Source organism: Protopterus annectens, chromosome 2.part1 (genome assembly GCF_019279795.1).
Source record: "Protopterus annectens isolate FY-2018-M chromosome 2.part1, PAN1.0, whole genome shotgun sequence".
Classification (NCBI taxonomy): domain Eukaryota; kingdom Metazoa; phylum Chordata; order Ceratodontiformes; family Protopteridae; genus Protopterus; species Protopterus annectens.
This window is the reverse complement of record NC_056729.1, coordinates 1,641,031,691-1,641,058,551: the sequence shown is the minus strand read 5'-3', so window position 1 is coordinate 1,641,058,551 and position 26,861 is coordinate 1,641,031,691. Positions and strand designations below refer to the sequence as shown.

Sequence of the window (26,861 nt, the reverse complement as noted above, 5' to 3'; positions counted from 1 at the left end):
TGGATCTGCAAGCAGTGATGCAGGATGCGAGGGTGGATACTGCTGGTATCATAGAAACATTGGTCAGTGACAAAGGGGAGGGGGTGCATGGACATGGAGATGCCTCATTATAAGGAATGAGAAAGACGAGGGACAGACGGAGTTTAAGGGGTAATCTGCAAAAAGAAAGGCATCAGAGATGAGGTCAAAGAGGAAAAACACCAAACCAAAAACAGGGTAAAGGAGTGGCCAGAGTCAGACACTACTGAAAGTTACTCTGGCAGATAAGGTAGAGTAGGTGCAGATGGTGGGTTGATACAAAAAGGGTAAAAAATGAAAGACTCTAGAAGAGAATAAAGGAGCAGGATAGGAGAAATGAAATTTATGGGGGTCTGTGTCTGTCAGGAGGTTCCAGAACATTCTACGCTACAGGGAAGACAGGCAGCAAGAGTCGACCATGAGGGGTTTGTCCAGCTGCTGCAGATAACATGAGCAGAGGAGAGGAGAGGAAAGGAGGGGACAGGAGAGGACAAGTGAAGAATGAGGAGAGGAGAGATGGAGAAGGTACAGTACAGAAATGTAATCAGAAAGTCAACAAAGACCGAAAAGGGCAGCACAGGAAAAAAAACTGAAAGGAAGTCATCCGAAGAGATCAATAAGTAAAGTGGGGGCTTTTCTTGGTGCAGAGCAGAAAGAATGAACAGAGGGGCAAAACTGGACAGTCTGAGCAAAGATCGGAGGGAGATCACAGAAGACTGAGGAAAACACAGTAAAAGGTAAAAAGATGATAGGGATATAAGGGAGGCAGAGTGTTAAATGCACTTATATGTGCAGATTTGTTAGGCTTATTCTCTCATTCTGTAATCAAGCAGATAAATGTAATCAGCTTCCAGTAAGTTCCAGTCAGCAGACTGGCATCTTAAGTTCTCACTGTTTGTAACACTCACCTTAGCACACATAGACCACAACAAATGAAGAATGGGTTATGTGAGGTAGCCACTAGGTACATGAGTATGATGTAGTCTAATACCACAAAGCACTGCAGCTGACACACACACACAGAGTTTTTCCTTATTACTAGACTTGGTACCAACACCATACAGATCACTGACTATGTTTGCTCAGTATAACCGGCACAGGTCTGCTCCACACCATACAGATAGGTACTCACATACACCTTTGTATTGTAGAAGACATTGTGGACACACACACACACACACAGACACACACACACAGACACACACACACACACACACAGACAGACACACACACACACACACACACACACACACACACACACACACACACACACACACACACACACACACACACACACACACACACACACACACACACACACACACACACACACACACACACACACACACACACACACACACACTCTCAAACAGAGTGATAATAGTCTGAGGTTTACGACTATTGCTGCTAGACCTACCCAGTGGCAGTCATGGGTTGGATTTCCACAGACTCCATTTGTTCAGTGTGTGACTCTAAACAAGTCACCTAAGCAGACAGTCATCATGGATTGAGCCTAAACTTATTGCTGTACCCAGTTAACAAATGAGTAGTTATTCAGATTCACTGATTCACAGATATTCAAAGGCCACTGAGTCTGATGACCATTCTCACCTTGTCAGTGCCCTCCCTTAGAAAGCACCTCCTTTGTCCAGGAAGGTCATATCATTTAGTCCTGGAATAATCATGTGAGTATCCATCAGGTCATCTAGGTTATGATTAACAAGCTGAACATGCTGAGGAAGTTTATTCTAGATGTTTGGGGGTCACTGCTTCATGAACCTCTCCCTCCATCATGTTTTAGTTATCTGTTAGCAAAGATTTATGTCCCTGGTTCTAGTATTGATGGAGATATTGGACTTGAAGAGAAACATGAGGTCTAGGACAATCGAGTCTTTAATGGCACAGCAAATGAGATAGTGAACCTCCTCACCAAACTCTGTAAGATACTAAATAAAGGGATAGAGCTTCCAGCCTGTCTTGGCAGCTCAGAGACTTTAGGCCTGTGATTGTTTTCATTAGGAAGAGACATCTCAAAGGGGGACGTGTACTCAATAAATGGCCTCATAAAAGCTGACTATAAAAAAAGTGATTACCTCATTAGAAAAAGTGATGACCTCATCAGGCCTTGATGATATTCCTTTGGCAATTATCTGGGCTTAATAAAAGTATTTCTTAACAACTGATATTACACAATAGTCAAACAAGAGGGAGCTATCAACCCAATTACCTAGGTCCCTAACTACATTTTCATTTTGTAGAGGTGTATTGTCTAGACAGTGATGAGGGGAGGGGCTGTCTATCAAAACTGATGATACTACAGTTTTTTAGCAAATAGTTCTGGAGGGTTTGGGTGTCATAGGGTGATTTAACAACCCCCAGTTTAAAATCATCTGCAAAGTTTGCTATCCAAAGATCTTGGCTCTCTGCTTGGTGAGCTGAGAAGTAAATACTATAAAAGAGAGGCCCAGTTTGGGAACTGGCATAATGATTACTGTGTTTATGTCAAACACACAAGGTACAGGGTTTGATTCTTTCTTTTGAAATGGGAAATTTGGCTAGACTTAAAATGGACCATAAGGGTCAATAGCCTAGTACTAAGCTATGGGCCCTGCACCAAGCCCTGAGAGACACCAGTAGTCACTTTCATACTTATTAATGAGGCACCTGTAACTGGCTCTCTGGGGGTACTGTCTTTCAGCCAGTTTGCTATCCATCTGATAACATATGTTTTGATTTTTAACACATTTAGTTTTTGTATAATGCCAGCATGGGGGATGATGCCAAGGCCTTAGCCAGGTGAAGATGTACCACATGCAGTCCATATTTATATACCTATTATTTATCAACACTTGAACTCTGTAGACAGTTTGCTGTACATATGCACAGATATCAGGGTTTTCTGCTGTAACATATATGGAATCTACTATCTGTCCATTAAATGATCTGTTTACCTTACATTCATAGGGATTTACTAGGCTATTGATCTGTGTGGATCTTAAAAAGCCTAGCCTTACATTCCCAAAGAAGTTTTTTAGCCCTTTTATTTTGTGTACAAATAACCCAGAGATGTATTTCTGGAAATGAGACACCCATATTGACCTGTTTGTCGTATGGCAGCTGATATTGTTTCTTGAACTTCACTGCAGTTCTGGATACTTTAGTAAAGTACTTTATCATATTTTCTTCCTCACTGGCTACACAGCATTATGTGGATTTGTTTGCCCACAGTATATTCTGTCGGTCAATGAGTGGTCTCATCTAAATAATGATTTGTTTGGTTGCTGCATGGCTACATAACTTCATAGGTAGTTACCAGGCATGTAGTCCAAGAGACAAACCGTAGCCCAGGTTTCCTTTCCCCAGGTTCAAACCCAGTACGCAGTGGAGACTGATGGAATCAAACTCGAGCTACAGGAAGCAGCCAACTGACATATCAGAGCATTAATTCCCTGCATTGTCAGATTATATAACTTATTTTTACATTTCTGCATCTGAATTTTATGAACGGCCTATTTTTTTCAAAACATTCATAGGTTCATAGGTAAGTACTAGGCTATCTGCTCAAGGGCATTTATAAGCCTAGCCAGAGTGTGTTGGCTTTTGCCACCCCCTTAGATTAGTTCCCTGTGCCTCTGACCAGCAGAGCCATTAGTTCCCTGTGCCTCTGTCCAGCAGAGCCACTGCAGTGATCCCCGGGGTAAATTTTCTATTTCCCATCCACCTGTCAAGGTTTCTCTTGAAGAGTGCTAGTGAGGGGTTCTGCCTGATGTATATTGGAATCTTGTTCCAAACCATGGGGAGTCTCTGGGTCAGGAATCTATCCCTCCAGCACCTCCTATTTATCATTGTGGTAAGGTTTATATCCCTAGAGTGTGTGGCTCTCAGGGATTTGTTTTTTTTTAGGTGGAGCATATCCATCAATTCTGGGTTGGACATGGCCTTGTATGTCAAGCAGACATCGCCTCTGAGTAAGCGGTATGCAACTGAGTATAGCTGGGGTTTCTTTAGTCGGGCTGCATAGATCATCTGTTTGAGGCCAGTAATCCTCTTGGTGAGGTACTGTTGTGGTCTTTCCAGCTGTTTCAGGTGTCTTGTAAGGTACATCCCAAATGGGGCATTGTATTCTATAATGGGTCTAATAAGTGATGAGTAGAGAGGTACAATAACCTCCTTTGTTCTGGATGCAAACCCTTTTGAGATTAGGTGGGCCACTTAGAAGGATTTTCTAACCACTTTGGTAATATGGTTACCAAAGGAGAGATTGCTATCTACTTTGGTCTCCAGATCCCTTATTACTTTTTCTGTATTTAGGGGACTACCACCTATGTGGTAGTTCGCGGGTACTTTGTTTTTTCCAAAGGGGATGACTATGCACTTTTTGGCATTCAGCTTGAGGCCATGATTTTGACACCAGGTATCAAATGCTTTTTCCTTCCATATGTAACAACAAAGTATTTTCATTGGTGTAATATTTAAATTAATTGCATATTTCTGGAAATTAGCTGCCTAGATGGACCATTAACACCACTGCTCTTTTATGTCTGTATTCATGCAGCTCCATTACTCAACAACTCCCTAACATTAGTAACATTGAATATATGATCAGTATACATTTATTTTCAAAATATCCTGATATTCCTCTTGCTGTTCTGTCTATATGTCTCCCCAGGGACTGTGGTTATGAGGAATTTGTGCAGTGACATTGTCTGCAACTTCTGCTGTGGCAGGACAGTATTGCTTGTAGGTGTGGTGCCCTCTTGCATTATCTGTGTATATACCTAGCAGTGGTTAAGGGATTATCATGGGTAAAATGTTGCCCAGTGAAACTGGTAATGCTACTCTTTGGATAGGGAGAAAGTGAGAAGATGAGACTGTAAGTAGTAAGGAAAGGATGAATTATTTGAGAATCAAAGTGTGACATATCCAATGGAAAACCTTGAAGAAGTTGACTGATTATTGGAGTTTAGGAAGCAGTCCGACAGATGAAAAGGATAGGTAAGTCTTATCAGAAGGATGACAACACTGTTGGTAATGAGGTCTACTTGATGTTATGCAAGCATTAATGCTTACCAGGGTTTTGTTACTGGAGAAATATTTCTTGCCCAAGGGTGTTGTGAGGTCTGATGTCATAGGCAGAGGGCCGCAACACCCCTGGGAGGGTATTCTTTCTTCAATAATACACACCCTTGAGAGCATTATCGCACTCAGAAAAGTAGCTCTCTGTTAAATTGTTTTGTATCTCTTTTTTTTTTACTTCAAACTTTGTCTGTCTGTGATGTAAAATAGTATATCCACCCAATGTTTCAGACTTGCTGTACATCTGCAGTTTTTGCTGGATCCAAAATATAAGTTATGAAAATATTTAATACACATACACTCACATGCGCACACACACACACACACACACACACACACACACACACACACACACACACACACACTTGCACACACAAACACTGTCCCACACACCCACACCTCACATTGCACACCTCCCCCCACACACAGATGCATGAGAACATTTCTTTTCTTTTGTCTTCCTTTAATTTTTTACACTTGCTGAACAGCAAAGTCAGAACTTCACAACAGCTTAATATGCTGCCATGAAGAGATAGACTTGTTTTTAGTAGGCATTGCCTGTAAATTAGCACCCTGATAGAAAGCCTTAATTATCCAGTCAGGATGCAGATGTAGATTGCTACATGTTGCCCATTCTCTAATGAAGTTTAATGGCTCCAACATTAGCTACCACAGATGAATCTACTGTTTCCGTCTCCTGGTAGGCTGTTATGATTCATTAAATATATTTCAACTGAAATGGATTCTTTCAGGAGAGCCCTTGTATGCAAACCCCTCCCCAATAATGGGTAGGAAAGTCATGGGAGTTTTGTTTGATAAAGGCAGAAAAAAAAGTGAGGGAAACAATACACCTTATTATACTACTAGTTGGGTGAAGAAGAAGAAAACAAGGAACTGGCAGGGGCAGCAAAAGGACAGATGGAAGTAATGAAAAATAATATGAGATGCATTATGAGTCTATTAAATGAACTGAAAAAGATATGGTAAGATAAGAATAAAAACATCTGGAGGGAAGACATGCTGGCATGGCAGCAGAGGAAATGTTCATTGACGATGGCAAATTGATGTAATAGAGGACTTCCAAGATGGCTGCACATTGAGTAACAGCTTAATTTCAGATCTCTCAGTGTGAAAACAGAAACTCATAAGAGACAGAGAGAACCGATGAAATAATTTTTCGGGGTAAATTTCAGTAACTGGCAAGTAAGTGCACTACCAGGATGCCAGCAACAAAGACATTCAGAGAACCTGAAAGATAATGAATCATAAAAGGTGAGGAAAAAAACGCTGACTGGGAAGAATTCTGCAGCTGTTCAGCAAAAAGTAGTGCAAGCTCCAGCTTTGGTTCAACACATGACTTCCAGTAACCTAGAGGAAAAATAGGTCAAATGTACTCAGTGCTGATTAAAATAAATGAAACACTGATGGAGTATATCAACTCAAACAACAAAAGGTTGGAAAAAAATGGAAGAAGCTTTAAACAGACATTCAGATGAGGTGATAAAACTGCAAAAATCAGAGGTTGAAATGAAGAAAAGGCTGTATAAATATGAAACTGCTCAAGAAGAGATGTTTCAAAAAATAATAGAATTAGAAGACAAGGCACGTAGGGAAAACCTGAAATTTTCTGCTGTACCAGAAAAGCTGGAAGAAACAGACTGTATTAATTTTATGAAAGCACAAATAAGCAACTGGACTGCTATTCCACGGCAGGAGTTCTTAACTGAAAAGGCACATCTAGTGTATGTTCCAAACCTGGCTATGAGAAAGCAACCTAGACCTTTAATAGTAAAGATGCAATCCTACTAGCAGAAGGAGTTGATTTTGACAAAATTTTGGCAGAAGAACAAATTACTAAAGGTATGAGACAGTAGGGTGTTTGTGGGAAATTATTACTCACTGTACACCAGGCAGAAGAGGAGTGTAATTATTCCACTATTCAGGGAATGTTGAGAAGCACGTATGAGATTTGAACTGCTGTACCCAGCTATCTTTAGAATATTCTTTCCTGGAGGGACAAAATCATTTTTTGATGCAGAACATGCTAAGCAGGAAATACAAACATTTGTCCAAAAAAGTGAGCTGTGAAACAGAAGGAGATTCTGTTTCTTGTTATTCTGGTAATAAAGATCACAGAGAGACTGTACCAGTCAAACCTTTTCTAATGTTTCAACAGAAAACACTGAAGACAGAAATTGGTGGAATAGAGGAGGAAAAGGGGAAGAGAAACATGGGAAGCAATGAAGGAGAGAGTTATAGAGATGAGCTTGTAGGAGGAGGGGGTGGGTGGGGGAGGGGCAGATTAGCAGAAAAGGGGTGTGGCTAAGTATTGAGTTATAGAGATGAGTTGTAGGAGGAGAGGGGTGGGTAGGGAGGGGTGATTTGCAGAAAATGGGTGTGGTTAAGTGTAATTATTTATTTATTTATTTATTGACATTTGTTGACTGGGAAAGTCCACTGGGTTGGGGACCCATTTTCAGTGGAGGCCCGGAGAGAAAAGCTCCACAATTAACAATAAAAGTAAAGTAAAAAACTTTATACAAATAAATAGCAACAGTAAGCAGAGGTTTATGGTTTTACAGACATAGTTTGAAGAGAAAGAAGATTAAAAACATTTATATACAATGTACAACGTATTAATATGAATTAAAAACCTTAGGTAGCCACTGGTATTATAGTACAAGGAAAATGAGTTACAGAGATGAGTTGTAAGAGGAGAGAGGTGAGAAGGGATGGGCAGATTAGCAGAAAAGGGGTGTGGCTAAGTGTCATAAGAGTATATCTGATGAGGATCAGTAGAAGATTATAAGGGAACATGGGGAGACACTATAGACGGACAGTATGATATATAAGGGACACCTTGAAAGACACATGTATCCCCTTGCATTTGTAAACATTGTACTGGAATGTTTTAAGCTATGTTTAAAGTGTGTGCACACTGATTCAATGAAATGATTAAAAGACACAGGAAAAAAGTAATGGCCTCCCATGACTCAAAATATGTCACTTTTTGAGAACCTTCTCCTTGCAAGCTAAAATAAGCTTTATATAACACTAAGCAGAGAGTAGCTTTACTAAAGTTCTTCACACATATTGCATTAGCATTTTATGAGTAAACTAGACTTGCATAGATGCATATAGATTTACAAATAAATAATTTCAAAGTACTATAATTCTGCAGCATTATTTCAGGAACAACATCTGCATCATCATCATCATCATCGACGTACTGGCATTCCAGCTGACTGTCTTAGCACTTCAGGAAGTCTGGTTTGCTTATGCAGGGACAAAACCAGGCTGAACTCATTTCTATAAACCATGGGCTAGCACACCAAACAGGCAACACTGTGGGGCTACCAGCAAACCATTAATTTTATTTTAAATAGAATTGGGATAGTATACATGGGGTTGGCGGCATTGGAGTAACACAGTACCATATCTTCGATAGGAATAATGGGCAATAGTGAGATGGAAACACTTAACTGCCCAATTATTCATCCTAAATTAAACCTATGCATGAACTTATGTTAAGCTTTCCTTAATGGAATGTTCTGGAAGTATTGCCATGCTGTCATGTTTGGTTTTGGACTTACTGTTGAGTGAAATAAAAGGGAGTGCATTCCTGGGTCCATCACTAGGAATCAAACATGCCTGTGCAATATAAAATCTTTAGAAGAAGAGACATTCCAAAGCATGGAGTATATATTTACAGAAATATAGCTGATGTTGACAGTTGTCATAATGGTTAAGGTAGGTCAAGGTGCTTACCTCACAGCTATAAGGTACAATGTTTGATTCTTATCTTTGAAAGGATAATGGTCTAGGCTTAAAAAAACCCACAAGGGCAGCTAGCCTAGTACTCACAAATGAATCTCATCTGGGAACCTTCTCAATGACTTCAAACTATCAGCTATTAATTTGCTTGTTATAGCTGTATGAGAAATAAGAAATTATTTTATCAAGATACTGATTCTGGAAAATTATCTTGTCTTGGGTTGACAGACATACCTGCAAGGTAAATACTCCCATCTCTTAAAAAGTAATATTCTTGGTGTATTATACACAAGTAACAATAATGGTATTATATTGTCTACTGGCGTTGTGTGTCTAAAATAAAAATCATTTGCTTTATAGATTGTTTAGAAGTTCTTTGTGGGAACACATAGTGGTAGCCAAGGTAATAAAACATGAATGGTGATATTATACTCGTATAACTTCACTGTTCATAGGTTCATAGGTTTGTACCAGGCTAATGGCCCTCGGGCCTTTACAATGCTAGCCATAGGATTACCCTGGTATTGTGCCACCTGACCTTGGTTCCCAGTGCCACTGGAGTTATCCCTGGGGTGAATTTTCTATTTCCCATTCACTCATCAAGATTTCGCTTGAAGAGAGTCAGCGAGGTGCTCTGCTTGATATGTATGGGAAGTCTATTCCATAGCATGGGCAGTCTCTGGATTATGAACCAGTCCCTCCAGTATGTTCTGTTGATTGTGGTAATGAGGCTGAGGTCTCTGGAGCATGTGGTGTGGAGGGATTGGGATTTCTTTAGATGTAGCATTTCTAACAGAGCTAGGTAAGACATGGCTTTGTAAGTCAAGCAGAGATCGCCTCTAAGTAGGCGATATGAGACAGAGAATAGTTGGAGTTTTTTGAGTCTGTCCATATAGGACAAGTGTTTACGGCCTAGGATCCTCTTTGTGAGGTACTTGTGTGGTCTCTCCAGTTGTTGCAGATGTCTAGTGAGATACATGTCAAATGGGGCATTGTACTTGATGACTGGCCTAATGAGGGAAGAATAGAGGGGGACAATGACCTCTTTCTTCCTGGATGCAAAACCCTTAATAATGAGATGTGCCACATAGAAGGACTTTCTGACCACAGTGGCAATGTGGTTATCAAAAGAGAGGTTGCTGTCACCCTGTGTTCCCAGATCTCTTATAATGCCTTCTGTGTTCAGTGGACAACCATCAATGTGGTAATTCATGGAACCGGGTTTTTCCCAAAGGGGATGATGACACATTTTTTGGCATTGAGCTTAAGGCCATGGTTCTGACATGAGTCGTTGGTCTCAATGAGGCCATTCTATAGGATGTCAACATCACTTGGGGAGTTAATAATAGCTCCCAACTTGCAATCGTCTGTGAACTTTCTCAACCAGAGTCCCTTCGTGTTGGCCTGGACTTCAGAGAAGTAGATACCAAACAGGAGAGGACCCAGGACTGAACCCTGTGGGACTCCATCACTCATGACTGGTCAGCAGTCTGACTTGGAGTCAGCTACTTTCACACTGTGGGTTCTATCTGTGAGCCAGTTTGCAACCCACCTAGTGATTCCTGAGTGGGGAATGGTATCAAAGGCCTTGGCCAGATCAAGATAGGTGTTATGAACCACCTTGCCTTCATCCACAGCTCTGGTGACTGACTCAGAGAAGTCGACCAAGTTGAGCAAGCATAATCTACCCTTCACAAAACCAAACTGTGTGGGATCCAGAGTCTGGAGATTCCCTATATCCTTGTTTATTAGGTCCATGATGATGCATTCCACAGCTTTGCACATCAGACTCGTCAGGCTAATGGGGCGATAGTTCCCAGGGTCTGTAGTCACTCCTCCTTTGTGGAGAGGGATGACTGTAGCAGTGTGCCATTCAGTAGGGACAAAGCCTGAGGTGAGGCTGTGATTGAACAGGGCCCACAAGTGAAGTGCCAGTTCACTCTGTAGTTCATGTAGAACACAGCCAGGGATATTGTCAGGTCCCATAGCAGCTGTATTCTTGGCCTTGGACAGTTCTGTTTTAACCTGTGCAGCAGTAATATTGGGTGCCTGGCAATCTACTGGTATTGTGATTGGTCTTTTGGGGGGGGGGTAAAGTTGGCACTGAATCTGTCGGCCAGTATATTGGCAATATCTGTTGGCATGGTATAGGACATACCATTGTGCAGTAGCTCAGAGAAAATCTGGGTATTGCCGTGGAGATTCTTTACATAACTATAGAAGGCCTTGTGGTTGTCTTTACTATCTGCTGCAATTCTGTTTTCATAGCTAGCTTTAGAGGATTTGATGAGGGATCTCAACTTTTTGTTGAGGCTGATAAGGGTGATTTTCCAGTCTTGGGACTTCACCTTATTCCACATCAGTTTCCTCCTTCTGTTGTAGAGTTTGTTTATGGCAGGGGATAATCACTGTCCATTTAACGTGAATGCTCAAAATCATAACAGAGTGAATCAATGTAACATTGCTTCACTACAGATCTACAAAGATCACAACATTATATAGTCCTAGATTGTTGTTTTCAACTTTTGTTGTGTTGAATGTATTGAAATAAATGTGTACAGTGAAATGTTTTGAATTAATAAACAAATATGTCTCCCCACCACTTATTATATGCATAATAGCAGTCTTATATATTCTTAGGCAGATATAAAAGGAAGTCATGTACTGACCTTTAATAGGCAACTATGTACATCATTGCCATGATCATAACTAGTATTGATTTATCACAGGTCCAAAATGTTTAAAAATATATATATTAGAAAGTCTTTGTTTCTAATGAATCTCTGTGATACAGTCTTGAATGACAATGACTGAGAGAAGTGTATAAGGTCTCTAACAACTGAAGGGCATACATTTAACCTTCCATTAATCTAGTTTTAATAATGATTGGGAAGTCTTCAGTTGGCCATCCAACTCAAAATCTAGCAATAGAAATGACATACATCTTCTTTTTTATGTGTTAACTCTAGCACTTGTCAGCTGACTGTTGTCTGTCTTTTGCTAGCTTCATTATCGATACCAGTCCTTGTCATTTCTGCACTTTTCATGGTGATTTCGGCAATCACTCTGGTGCAGATTGTGGTTCAGCGCAAGAAGATGGCAGCAGAGGAAAAGAACATATGGCCAGGTGAGTAACCTACAGGCAGAGCAAGATGAAGTCTATGCATCTGTTCTTCTGCCAAGTAACACTTTTAAGTTTTTATTTCCACGAGGCATTAATATGAAATTGCTACTGCCACTATTTTGGAAAGGTACAGCTTTGATCATTTATTTTAATATACTGCTGTGAGATGTGTGGCATACAAATGCACTGTGAATCCATCACTTATTTTTCATACCACTGTCTGGCTACTATATTTTGCATCCCCCTGCCATGCCTGTCAACCACCGTGCCCCATTCTTCTTATTGTTCTGGTTTATCTGTGGTCTTCAGTTCACCACAGTGTATCGCCTCCCCAGTCTGTTTTACTGCTGCCTTCCAACTTCTGTCCACTCTTTACAGTTTTGCCCAGTAGCATACCAGGCCTTGTGTTGTCCTTTTCTATTTCAGAATTGAAGCAAATATGCTTTACTGTTTCTGCAAAAGTTATAGATATGTTAGCTGTTTTTCAGGTATTACTAATTCTTGATCTCTTACCCATTTTGATGCTTTATTACCCCATTGTCAGATTATTTCTGGCATCTTTGCTTGACAGTGTTACTACTGTTATTTGTTGTATCCAATTTCATTTAACATTTTATAGTCCTAGATGGTTGTTTGAAATTCAGCTATGTTAAGCTCACACAGTTCTATGTGCCATGCATTGCTTTTGATAATGTAATTGGACATTTTGTTTTAAATCCAATGCTGTGCTGATTTCCATAACAGCTGGCTGCTGCCTGCAGCATTCCCCATCATACTGGCTTTGTCCTTCGTTCACAGCTGCACAGTATCCTATTTGATATCTACCTGTACGTATCACTCCACACAAAATCAAATGTAGTTCTTATTTGAGCGCCTTCTGTGTGGAGTCTGCATGTCCTCCCCGTGGCTCACTGGCATTTGAAAAACATGCATGAATGTGCGTGCCTTCGTTGAATGTTGGGTGTCAGGCTGGCACCTTAGCACAATAAAAATTGACTGCCAATCATTAGCGGACCAGAGTTCCGCTGTGGTGACCCCTAACAGGGAAAAGCCGAAAGAAGAAGAAGTTACTCACCCAGTCTATTACCACAGCTTTTGCAGTATTCCGATCTGTACCCAAATAAATAGCCATTCAAATTAATATATACTGATATTGTGTAGTAAAATGTGAACTATGAACTGTTTCATTAAGCAAGGTTTTTATATTCATAAGTTCATAGTTATTCCAAGGACATTGAGTCTTATGAAAGGGGTGGGAAAGTGGCCTAATGGTTAAGGTGTTTGCCTTACAAACACAAGGTGCAAGGTTTGAGTCTTACAAGGGATAATTGGCTAGGCTTACAATGGCTTGCAAGGGCAGTTAGCCTAGTACTAACCTATGAACCTATGACCATTACTTGCCAGAGCACTCCCTCAGGCAGCATTTCCATTATACATGAGGGCCATAACAGTCAATTCTGGAATAAATGTGTGGCCACCCATTTGGTCAACCAGTTTATGTTTAAAGGAAGATAGTGAGTCACAGTAACTAACATGCAGGGGAACACTGGTGTTTAAACCTGTCCTTCCATTATGTTTTACCTCTTAGTGAAGATCTAGGTCCCTCGTTCTAGCACTGGGGAAGATAATGAACTGGCTGAGAAACAGAATTACCATGACAACTGAGTCTTTGATAGTGCAGATAGCAAGACAGAGATCTCGACCTCAAAAGTCTATAAGACAGTGAATAAAGGAATAGAGCTTTCTTCCTCTCTTTGTAGTTCAAGGACTTTAAGCTTGTGATATTTCTGGTTAAGCTCCTTTGGGGTCTTTCTGATTGTTTGATATGTTTAGTGGGACAGATTCCAAACAGGGCATTGTACTTGACAAATGACCAGATCGATGCTGACTATTAGAAGTGATTACCACTGTTTTTCATGATGATATTCCTTTGGCAATTAGTTGAGCTAAATAAAAGGATTTTCTAACAACCATTTTGATAAATGACAGTCAAAAGAGAGAAAGTTATCAAGCAAAGTACTTTTCTCACTCTATTTAAACGTAATTTGGATGAATGAATGGAAAGCCACAAATTTATTTCCAGTTTTGCATCCATGTCCCTCATGGATAGGAGCAACAAGTAAATGCCCCAACATATCCATGTTCTGAACCAAAAACAACGGTAGCAGCCACTCGAACACCAGGACCAAATCCAAGACAAAATCTGATACTTGTGTAAAAATATTTATTGTAACACCAAGACAATTCCAACCTGAAGAAGTCTTTAGTAGAAGACAAAACCTAGGTTAACTGGCGTTCACATTGGTTGAAATTGTCTTGGTGTTTGGTCCTAGTGTTCGAGTGGCTGTTACTGTTGTTTTTGGTTCATTGTTCGTTGTATCCTTTGGAGTTGGTGTTGCTGTATATCCATGTTCTGCCCACCTCTGTGTTATTCATATGCAAAATCAATAGCTAAAAACTACCATAGGAATGTAAGGCTAGCCTTCATGAAATCTTCACCTAGTAAGTACCGATGAATCTATGACTTAAGTACCTAGGGTCCCAAGCTCTATTTTCATTTTGTAGAGGTGTATTGTCTAGGTAGTCTGAAGAGGGGAGGGGTTGTCTACTAAAAGTAATGCTGCTACATGTTTTAGCATTTAGTTTGAGACCATTTTCATGAGCCCAGGAATATAGTAAGGCAAGTTCAATCTGATGGGTTTGGCCATCGCAGGGTAATTTAACACCACCCCAAGTTTGAAATCATCTGCCAACTTTAACTTTGTTAGCCAGAGATCCTGGTTTCCTGCTTGGAGATCTATCTACCAAAAAGAACAGGTCCCAACACAGACCCCTGTGGGACACTACTGGTCACTCATACTTTCTGATGAGGTGCCTGCAACTCATACTGTGTAGGTTTTGTATTTCATTCAGTTAGCTATCCATCTTACCACATATCAGCCAGTTTTAAAGCGTTTAGCTTTTGTATGATGCCAGCATCTGCAATGGTGTGACATATTTTAGCCAGATCAAGACACAAACTAGAAACCTACAGAAATTAGCAAATTGGCCTGCAGTTTCCCAAACTGTTCCCACCTATGCAAAGCGCTCAATACCCTTACCTGGCTTGAACTACCCACATTACCCTCTCACAGCTACTCACAGCACCCAAATACTTCACAATCCGCTTAAAACACCCTCACTGTTAGGTCTCATCCAATGACATGCACCAAACAGAACCATATGATCCTCAGAACTTAAACTAACTGTTGATAATAAAATACATACTTATAACTCACTATTCTCAGCTATCATCTCCAAGGCATGGAGAAAAACTTCCAAACCAGATCAGGTTTTTAAATAACCTGCAACAATTCAAATCTGCCCTAAAATATCACCTGACAACTAGTAAACTATGCAAAATGTACCATAACTACAGTCTGAAGTATGCAATTCTAACGCTGTCCTCTATGGATACTATACAAGTGTATTAATATAGTACTTTTGATTTTACTCGCAATATCTTGAAAAACATGTATTTCCTTAACCTGATATGTTTTGTAAATAATGTTTGTTGACTGTTTGCTTTGAAATACTTTGTAAATAATGCTTGTTTACCGTGTTTTTCTTTTGAATTGCCAAAAATGTGTTTCTGTCCTTATTATGGAGCTAGCTTTTCTTCCCAGGCCTTCTCTAAAAATGATTATTTCAGTTCCCACACAACCTGTCCCAGTAAACAAATGCAAAGAAGTAAATAAAGATATGCCACGTGCATGACATGGCTGCTATATTTAGCCCCTATAACCCTTCTGAAGAAATTTTACAGATGAAATAAACAGGAGCTATCCACTCAGCTGAAGGGTCTAAGATTCTTGATATCACAGTTTATGGGGTCAGTTTTAATATGTTCCATAGTTTTGCAGAGGCTTGTAAAGCTGATAAATCTGTAATTACCCGGGTCGGTTGTAAGGCCAACCGTATGGAGTGGCATTATCACCACTACTGTGTGCCACTCATCAGAGGCAAAACCAGTACAAAACAGTTTGAGGATTGTGACTGCAAAGACTTTTTAACACTATTCATTAAGTAATCAGGTATTTTGTTGGGTTCCATGGAGGAGGTATTTTAAGTCTTGGTTAGCACTTTTAGTAAATTATTTTAGAGATAAATGGGAGAGTAATGAATTCAGACGTTTTCAGGTTTTGAATAGAAGTTGCAGGAGTGAAGCTGGTACTAAATTTATTTCTAAGAATATTGACAATAACAGCTACTTCTCAGTATCTGAGTTCAAACAATCTTGTCAAAGCCAAAAATAATGGGGAGGGAACAAAGGCCCAAAAACAGGGACAGATTTTAAATATGTCTCTTATAAAATTTTAAACTTCGTAGAATAACAGGTTTTGTTTTAGCATGCATTATCACCGAAGGATATGAAGTCTGAAACTCAAATGTCTTTCATTATTTAGTGATTTCAATCCTCAGTTGTTGTTGAGTCTTTCGGCTTTTCCCGGTTAGGGGTCACCACAGCGGAACTCCAGTCCGCTAATGATTAGCAGTAGATTTGTACGTGCCGAGTTGCCGGCCCTGATGCACAACCTTCAACGAAGGTATGCCCATTCATGCATGTCTCCACACAGAAGACGCTCTAGCTGAGAATCGAACAGGACAACGTCTTACTGTGAGGCGACAACGCTACCACAGCACCACCACCACAGTGATTTCAATTCTCAGTGATTTGCTAAAAACACATTTTTTAAGGGGCATAACAAACATATGAGGCAAAAATCTGGACATTCTGCAAAAATCTGTACAGTTGAGAGGTATGCAGGTAGATATGAATAGGAGGCCGCATTACGAGTACGTTTTGAATAATGTACAGCATTATTTTTTTAGTTTTCTAATGTAGGCAGAGAAGGATTTATAATGTTTTTTGCTTCAGGGGCCAGCCAAAATCCATGGGCTCCTTTAGTGGACCTGACAGTGTTCTTTAGTTTTTTTGTAATGCTTTTGATAGTATCCTGTGAAGATGGGTTTTTGGTCCACTAAATAATTTAAGGAGATTCTTTTTTTTAATTTTGTTATATAGTTTGGTTATGAAGATGAACCAGGGTGGCTTGTGTTTGCATTGCCCATGATACTTGGTTCTGGTACGGACTGTTACCTTTATGCATTTTTCTAAATGGCGTAGAATTCCTTAGTGAAGCCTGCTGCTGTATTAATAAGTGAGAGGTACAGTCATAAGTGAATTTTGATATTTCTTCACATAGTAGATTCAAATCTTTAAATTTAATGGGTTTTCTTTAGGAGCTTTTGGGAGTTTTAAGGAGACTCACCATCATCATCATCATCATAATTGGCATTGGCCCCTTTTTCCCATTTTCTATATAGGGCCGGGGTGTGGCATCAACTGTCACCATATCTCTCTATTCAATACCACTCTGTACCTTCTCTGACAGTCACAGCTCTTCTCTCACACAATCCAGCCACCTCTTTGCTGTACACCCTCATTTCTTCTTGCCTTCTTCCTGTCTGTCCCAGATCTTCTTCACCAGATTGTCTTCTGCCTTCCTGAACAGATGTCAGAACCACCTTAGTCTGTTCTCTCTGACCTCTGCAATTGGAGCTACTTGGGCTTCTACTCATATGCCCTAATTTCTTTGTCTGTCCTACAATGTACATCTTACCACCTGTCTCAAGTATTTTATCTCCATCACCTCTACCTTTCCCAGCTGCTCTGTCTTTACTGCCCAAGTTTCTGTACCACACAGTAGTACGGGTCACACCACTGTTTTGTACACTTTTCTTTTCAGCTTCTTTGGTGTTTTTCTGTAATACACTACACCTCTTGGCTGCACACCCTATGATTCTAGTTTAGGTCTCTTCATTCAGAATTCCCCTCTCCTCCACCACCCCTCCAAGATACTTTAAGCAGAATGTCGCATGTTTATGGTCCAATTTCACTGAGGAAAGAAATACCAGAAGAGTAGTGGAAAAGGTGGTCATATTTATAAGAATCAGGTCAAGAATGCTGTTTCCTTTAGTAGGTTTATTTGGGTGCATGTTCAGCCTTCGAATTAAAATTTCAGCGAACAGCTAATCATCGAACGTTAAACAATGAAAGTGGAAATTACCAAAACAGTTTATTTTCAAAAATAATACCATTGAATGACCATAGCTGGCCAACAACGAGGAAGTGCCACGATGTGTAAGGTAAGCTAAACAAGTGCGTTTATAAATTTGCTCTATTCCCCACTGTAGTGAGACCTCGGAGTTGGTATATATAGATGGGGAGTGGTGGGAGCAGCCCCACCTTAGTTGACAAGGTGTTTTTATGAAGGCCGTTCATGATGTTGGCCAACTATGGCTATTCGATGGTATTATTTTTGAAGATAAGCTTGTTCCGTTATTTACATGATCGGTATTTAACGTTTGATGATTAGCCGTTGACCTGGTTTATCTATATGCTGCACAAGTGAATTTTTGTTTATTAAGTCATAGAAGTTTTGAGCATATCAGATGTTCCAGTGTAATGAAGGACAAACTCACCCAAAATAAATTATTTTTTTTGCTAAAAGGGAGATCATTTTGAACACAGAGGAATGTTATGCGATCATCAGAGGACAAAGTAGGTGTTATGTAAAAGCTAGTAATTGGTAACTAATCCTAGAATGATCAAAGGGTTCCATTTGCGAGTCCCTTAGGAATCTGTCTAGAGGTAATATTTTCACTCACAAATACGAAGTCTCCACCACAGAGGGTCTGAGAGCATGAAAAGCACAAAACGATGATACAGAGGAAGCGATTAATTTGTATTTAAACCAAGTTTCAGTAACTATGCAGATATGGATGTTTTCCACATGCAGGAGTGTCTCAAGAACAAATCGTTTATTGTTTAGTCATCTGGCATTAACAACAACCTTAATGCAATCCAGTTTTGGGACTGATATGTCCAGAAAATGGATTCTGTCTAAAAAAGGCATGGGGAGGGGCAAGAAAGGATTTCGCTAATATGAGAAATCCTTCAAACAAGAGGTCAAGGCCAAACTTAATGAAACAGGCTGGACTGTTGAGCAACTCATCCCATGCTGACACATCCTGGATCCCCTGGAATGATACCTACTATTTAATTAATTATTGAAACCAGTTATCTTTCCTTTGTATCTAAACATCATTCGAGGTAAAGTATGGATTCCACTAAGGACTAGTGTCTTACTTGTCTTTGTGAGATGCTTGGAAAGTTCTTATATTATGTGTCCGCACATGCCACAAAGTTCTACATTTCAACTCATTCATCCTGACCCTTAACACTCAGTAACTTTCTCTTACAGTTTATGGCGAGCAGTCATTAGCACTGTACATTCTCTGATTATAGTGTCTTCATACATATCTATAGCTATATCTGTGTGTGTATACACACACACACACACACACATACATATATATATATATATATATATATATATATATATATATATATATATAAAGATATATATATATATATATATATATATATATATATATATAAAGATATATATATATATATATATATATATATATATATATAAAGATATATATATATATATATATATAGATATATATATATATATATATATATATATATATATATAAAGATATATATATATATATATATATATATATATATATATATATGTGTGTGTGTGTAGATATTTATTTATTTGTCTTTGTTTACTGGGAATGTCTTATTTATTTATTTGTCTTTGTTTACCGGGAATATCTGACTGGGTAATATCCATCTTCAGGAGAGGCCTGGGGAGAAAAGATCCATTTGCTTACATTGTATTATACTAAGTATATATATATATATATATATATATATATATATATATATATATATATATATATATATATATGTTTATATGCATTTTTTTTATTTAAATACTGCAGTACAGTCATTTGCTGGTGCACACAAAATTACCATTTCAAATACAAAATCTACTCAACAAATCAATAACACTAGGAAGAAGGATAGATTCACCATACAGCACCTAAAACCAACTGTCTGCCCCTTGAAAGGAGCTGGACAACCAGATGTGCAATTATAAATGCACTCTGGTATGACTGACTTGGCCTGCCTTGAGTAGAAAGTCAAAGCCTAGGGGTGGGTACTGGCAATGTGGGAGTTGCCTAGCAACTCAGGTGTCCTGTAACTCCTATGATTGTACAACAAGAAATACTTTTAAAAACCCAAAAATACCATCCATGTACTTTAATAAAACTATGTAGCAGTATCATTTATAAACATTGTGACCTAGACCGCCTCTGTGTGATTATACAGAGTTTGTACTAAATAAGGTCAGATGGTTAGGGATAATAATATTATTAATAATCATAATAATAATAATAATAGAAATAATATCATTTTAAAGGGATGCATGTTCTTACAGTTGAAACAACACCAAAGTAACATGTCTGAAAGCTGTCATTAACTTTTAGTGATTTTAGCCATGGTAGTTTCATGTCACTGTAAAAAAAACAAAAAACAAAATAGGACATACATGAATGCAATGTCATGCACACACAATCCAAAATGCAATCCAGTGATAAAGTATCTGGTGTTAATGTATGCCTGTTTTAAAGCGCTGGCTAGGTTAATTCCATCAAGAAATGATACTTAATATCATTAATGATGCTTACTGTCAGTTCTGGTTCAACTGTAAGAACATACATCACTGAAATGACATTATTCCAATGTGTACCAAAACCAAAACTTCTATTCTGATACTCCAGCAAAAGTTAACTTTAGTCAAGTATACGTTACCATCCATTTATACCCTAGTTATCTAAACTTAGCACATTACCATTTTGTTGTTAACCTGTTAAGTTTATTAACCTTAGATATCTGTAATTTGGTGAATAATGTTTAAGATAAGGAACTGCCTCTAATGATGTAATATTTTTTGCATATTTATTCAGATCATCAGAAACATTGCCGGCTTCCTATCCAAGAAGAAAATGAACACGCAGAGTCTGCCTTGGTTAAATCTGGACAACCAAGCAGTTTGACTAGCCCTATGGATAGTTTAGAATGTGACTCGATTATGTGTTAAGCATCACATATTTGGTAAGGAATGGATAAAAGAAGTATTGATGCCAACCAGAATCGTTTAACTGTATATGGATCTAGAACAGCGGAAGAACATATTCTAGAATTATACCACATAAAGATTTTGCATGAAAAGAAACTATATTATCAAAGCATCAAAAATTATTACACTGAGAACTGCAAATGTCACATGAAACACTATTATGTGCTTTTTTTCCATAAAAGTACCTCAGTGGATGCCAAACTCAAATATCATTTGGGTGATGGTAATCCCAAACATCATAAAAGTCATCCAAAAACAAGAACCTTTGGTGTAATATAAAGTTTTTGCATTTGAACACTGTCAGACCTCATGCCACATATGAACTTTGCTGCTCTTCTTTTTAATGGAGTTTCTTTCCTTTACGATTTAAGGAATTATGTTACAGCGACCCAGGACTTTCTAGCAGGATTAGAAAACGTTTTTTGTTCTTGGACTTTTGTTAAAACAAAGACAAACAGGCCCATTTCCAGGTCTAGTTGAAATGATATTTGTTGCCTTTCCTACCTCAAGAATAGTATTGATTTAGCAGAAGAAAATGTTGAGCCATAGTTCTCAATTTTTGACCTCAGTATAAGGGATAAAGGCCCAAAATCAAGAATATTTTTAAATATTCATACTATTAATTTGAAAAGGTTGCTAGCGTAAAATGAGTTACATTAACAATCCTCTTCTGAAGCAAAGACAGTTTGTATGTGTAATTTCTGTGATTTACTGTTTGAAATTGTTCTTGTTTTGTCACAAAATCGTGTATATTAGCAGCATGGAGCACAACTGTTAGGTAAAAGAAGGGATGTACCTAAAATCAGAGGCTGATAACAGGCATGTGTTAAAGAAGAGAGTTAGTATCTAAAATTAGCCCCATTATTGTAAGCTCTGATATCTGCAGTTTTATTTACAAGATTATTTCCTTCTGCAGATGCATTATCTGTAACATTCTGAAAGACTTTCCCTTGCTAGTTTTAGTCCTTTGTGTTATATTTCAGACCAGAGGGATACATGTGTAGGAGTTCTCTACATTGTTAACAATGTAGCAGAATAGAGAAGTGTGACAGAAACAAGCCTGCAGTTGTAATGTGACCTAGTTGCAATAGAGAAAGACATTTTTGTAACATTAGCAGTGGTTATTTCATTTATTTTCTGAAGTACAAATTAACAATCAATAGCCTGCTAATTATATTTATATTCCATATTGGAAGTGCACACAACATACTAGTTCTGTTGCTTTTTATAGAGCTTCCAGAGACTTATAAAGGTTTAATTTACATTGTGACAGCTTGGACAGATTAAGTCATGCATGTGTATGACAGGTGACATGTCACAATATTGTGAACTGGCCAGTTTAAGAGAAATGCTCACATCAGCTGCTCATCAGAGTTTGTATTGCAAAACTGACAATAACTATTACGGGTACTATACTCAAAAGAGTAACAAACGCTCACACCAAATTATCAATGATGGCACAGTAAGCAACCTAATGTGTTACCCTTCATTATCCCACATGCATAAAAGTGTCTCTGAGAATCAGGAATAAGCAGCCAAAATGTACAACAGCTGTTAATAACTTTAAGTAGCAAACTCACATTGTGATTAAAAGTGCTGATCTTGCTTATGAAATAGCTTGCTGATGTACAGTATTATGTAACATTGTTAACAATTGGATGTTTTACATAAAGATCTTAACTCGTTGATACTGTATGTGACAAGAGGTGTACTGTATTTACTGTATGGGGAGGTTTAGGACAACTCACCTATAATGAACCTCCCGCACAGAAGTCAGCTTAACTGAAAGACCGATCACTATTAACTTAAATTGTGCTTCTGAAGGCTCTTGTAAATTTCCAGTTCTTGATTTCACAAACCATCCATCTGTATTTTTGATTCTAACATTTCTAAATGCAATGTATTGTTAGATACTATAGAAATAGCATTGGTCTACTGTCACTAAATACTGCAGCTGCTATGCTGACTATGACCAGTTTCAGTAAAGTTTCACATACAGAGGTGTGGCTACTTCTGTCTGTTGTTACTGTTACACGCTGTACGCATTTCTGTTTTATAAAGAGTTTACCCATGATGCATTTACTAAGAGCTCTTTTAATCTTTCATTGCTGCTCCAAATAGGGTTACCACCTGTCCCACTTTGCGAGGGACAGTCCCTCTTTGGGCAGTTGTGCCCTGTAAAAAAATTGAAAAAAATGGCAAAGGTCCTGAGATTTTAGGACAAAAATATTTCCTATATTTTCTTTAATACTTGCATAAAACAGTTATTTTGTATCTGAAACACCTAAATGTTATAAGGAACAGAATAAGCAACTCAAATGCTACAAGAATAAGCTTTTATTTTGGAAAAAGGTGAAGTTTTGTCCTTTGTACTGGCCGTGGGTATGTTTTGCCCTGCAAAATCTGACGTTTTTACAAAAAATGTCCCACTTTGGGCATTTGAAATGGTGGCAACCCTAGCTCCAAAATGGTAACTGTTTAGGTGCTCTAGTACCGAAGTCTTTTTCTTTCTAATAATGTAGTCTCTTTTGGTTTGTATAGGCTTTGTATGTTTTTTTTTTTTCATTTTACTCCACCAAATTCCTTTTGTTTATCAGTCTTAAATTCTTGCACATCTTGTAGTCCTATTTCCCTTACCTTGTATAATTCAAAGTCCTCTACAATTTTTGGTTCTGTTATAAACTTACTGTTCTGTTCTCCTCTCCTATTTCCCCCTCAACACTCAGCTTTCATCTTTTCAGTTTAATCCGTTATCCTGCATCTAGGAATTTATTTCATGTCTGTTGTTTCTCTCTTCCCTTGATGTTCCATCTTAACTTACCTTAAACGGTATGCAGCATTCTTTCGCAAATGGACATTATGTTAGTGCCAACATAATACACAACCTTCATATGAAATCACTTGGCAAAGAAGCTATTCTGAATTTTTAAGGAAACAAGAACAGCAAATAAATGAATAATATCTTAATTCTCCAAACTAAGGTCAGAACATGCAACATCCACACAAGGCCATGGCATGTGACAGAAATGGGTCTGAATCAACCAACCTTTTTTTGTATCTGACATGATTGTGGTTACATTTTCATCTCACAATGATTTAATTTCTCCTCGTAATGGTGGCATTTCACTTCGCAATGGCATAATTCACCTCATAATGATGTAATTTCAGCTCAAAGTGGTCCCCAAAAGTATTTGTAAATATTAGCATTGATTAATTGGTCCTTTTCTAGCCTCATCATCTTAAATGATACAAGTATAACCTGAGATGGAATACTGTGTGAGCTCTTAAAAAATAATTAAACAAGGCTCATTATTCAGAGGTTTAAAACTTTTAAGTTTGTGTTGCAAATATGTTCCCTTAATTAAGTAGGGATTTATGTGTGTTATTTTAAGTGGAATGTGGTTATCGCCTAATTTAATGATTAAGTGATTCACCACTCAGCCAGTAATCATTTTAATATTTGATTACAAAGTCTGTTGACAGACAGAAAACAGTTGCCCTATCTAGTTTGGCTATTTTCCCACTTCCTGGTAAGCCATGGGTCCCAGGTCACTCTGCAGTCTGTGGCATTTCATTAGAATATATTTAATGTCCATCACTGTATTTATTTTATTTTGTTATTATACACAGCTCACTACCTTGTTAAGCTAACTATACATGGGTCTACTGTTAAAAAAATACCTCTTGTGGCATCTCTTCTCAATAACCCTTACTTTCCCTCACTCACCCGGGTTCCTATTACGAGATCGAAAACCCATTTACTTGAATACGAATACGTTGACCCATATTGCGCAAAGTACAGGAACCTCGAATGTCCAAAACCGCGAATTCCAGAATGTCGATTTGTTTTGGTTGGCCCATCTGTGGTAGAGCTCCGTAAGGTAAGTGTGCGATAGATGGGACTTTAGGGTTAGGATTTGGGTTAAGGTAAGTGCATAGATAGGTAATGCATGTAATATTTACTGTAGTGTTAGATGTAGGGGGGTTTTAAGTGTATGTATGTGTATTATTTATTTTGTTTGGGTGTATGTCTGTAGGGGAAGTGTGCGGTAGTTACGGACCTTAGGGTTAGGGAGGGGTTAAGGATAGTGTATAGTGTAGGGTTAAAGTAGGGTTTTGGTGCTTTATCTTAGGTTAGAAGTAGGGTTTGGTTAGTGTATATATGTGGTTTATTTATTTTGTTTAGGTAGGTACTATGTAGCAGGTGGTGGGGTTGGCCGACTATGATAGTTCAATATTTTATTTTTCGCGGTTTAGTATGTTCGGGATTTTCACGGTTCATGGTATAGGGGTCGATGTTTAAATTTTCGCGTAAAGGGTTTTTCGATCTCGAAATATAGACCCCACTCGCCTCAGCTTCTTATTATATCCACTGATGAGGTTATAAATTTAATCAAGTGAGAAGGGCTTTCAAAAGGTACTGCTTTGTATATTTCTTACCTATATATAAAAACAGTGCAGCATTCTACATTATGTATACCCTTTGGAAGCACAATTGTTCATTATAGAAATCTTTAAGAAGAAGCTCCACACTTTTCATAACCAGGGATTACATGCAAGTATATGACAAGGTGTCTTTATCTTATATATTGCATTTATTGATATGCTGTTGTTTTCTGCAATGGCTACATCAAGTTCATAAAGAAAGTTACAGGTTAAATACATTCAATGTAGACATGCTGATTTATCTCTTTAGGGGATACATGAACTGGCTCATTTCAGGCCCTCCACCAGACAGGTAGCAAACCAGTGGTTAAGGTGTTTACCTCATAGTTGCAACGTACAGGGTTTGATTCTCACCCACTTTGAAAAGGAAATTGGCTAGGCTTAAAATGGTCCATAAGGGCAGGTGGCCTAGTACTTACCTATGAACCAAAGAATAAATGCTGTCGTGTGTGTGTGTGTGCATTATGTGCATGTATCTGTGTGAACTGAACACAAAATAAAAAAAATCGAGCAAATAGATACAGAAGAAGACTTTAATCATGAATGTATTTACATGTTTTCATTCTCAGAAGGATATCTTCAAACCCGTTGTCGCCTCACAGCAAGACGTCTCGTTCGATTCTCAGCTAGAGCGTCTTCTGTGTGGAGGCATGCGTGAATGGGCGTGCCTTCGTTGAAGGTTGTGCATCAGGGCTGGTAACTCGGCACATAAAAATCCACTACCAAATATTAGCGGACCGGAGTTCCGTTGTGGCGACCCCTAACCGGGATAAGCCGAAAGACACAACATGACAATGGATAATCTCTCTTTTATCACTGTACGTGGAATATTCAAGGCTGAATGCAAGATAGTCACCAACATGATAGATATGATTTTAATAAATAACTGCACCATTCATACTGTAAATATATATTGTGAGAATTATTTTGATGTAATCACTTTCCTCTTACTAATTCGTTTCCCTTCTTTGATAAACTAAGTATATCATTGCATGTTGTAAATGATGACACCATGTACTCCTTTTATATATATATACATAAATCCTGAGAAACTATATATTTACTCTGTGTTGTAAAATTACTGCATTTGCTGCTCATGGAGCTCAGGTCATGGTTAAAAACAATTAACAGACAAACCCATCCACCCAGTTATCAAACAATAAATAAATAGATAAACATTTCAAAAGGTTTTACAATAAAACAAAAGTTGCAGGATTTTAAAAGAATCTGAAACTTTTTATGTGAATGGGGAAAGTGGAGGAAGGGAGAAAAACACACTGCTCCAGTGAATAAAGTACAAGACCCTTTAGACATGC

General features: G+C 38.4%; 1 long non-coding RNA gene across 1 annotated transcript; it reads left to right on the top strand.

The window, feature by feature from the left end:
- Positions 1-11,876: 11,876 nt before the first annotated feature.
- LOC122794787 lies at positions 11,877-23,173 on the top strand. Its single transcript, XR_006363699.1, has 2 exons — positions 11,877-11,995; positions 20,927-23,173. It is a non-coding gene; the product is annotated as an uncharacterized LOC122794787 (long non-coding RNA).
- The last annotated feature ends 3,688 nt before the right edge of the window (positions 23,174-26,861 follow it).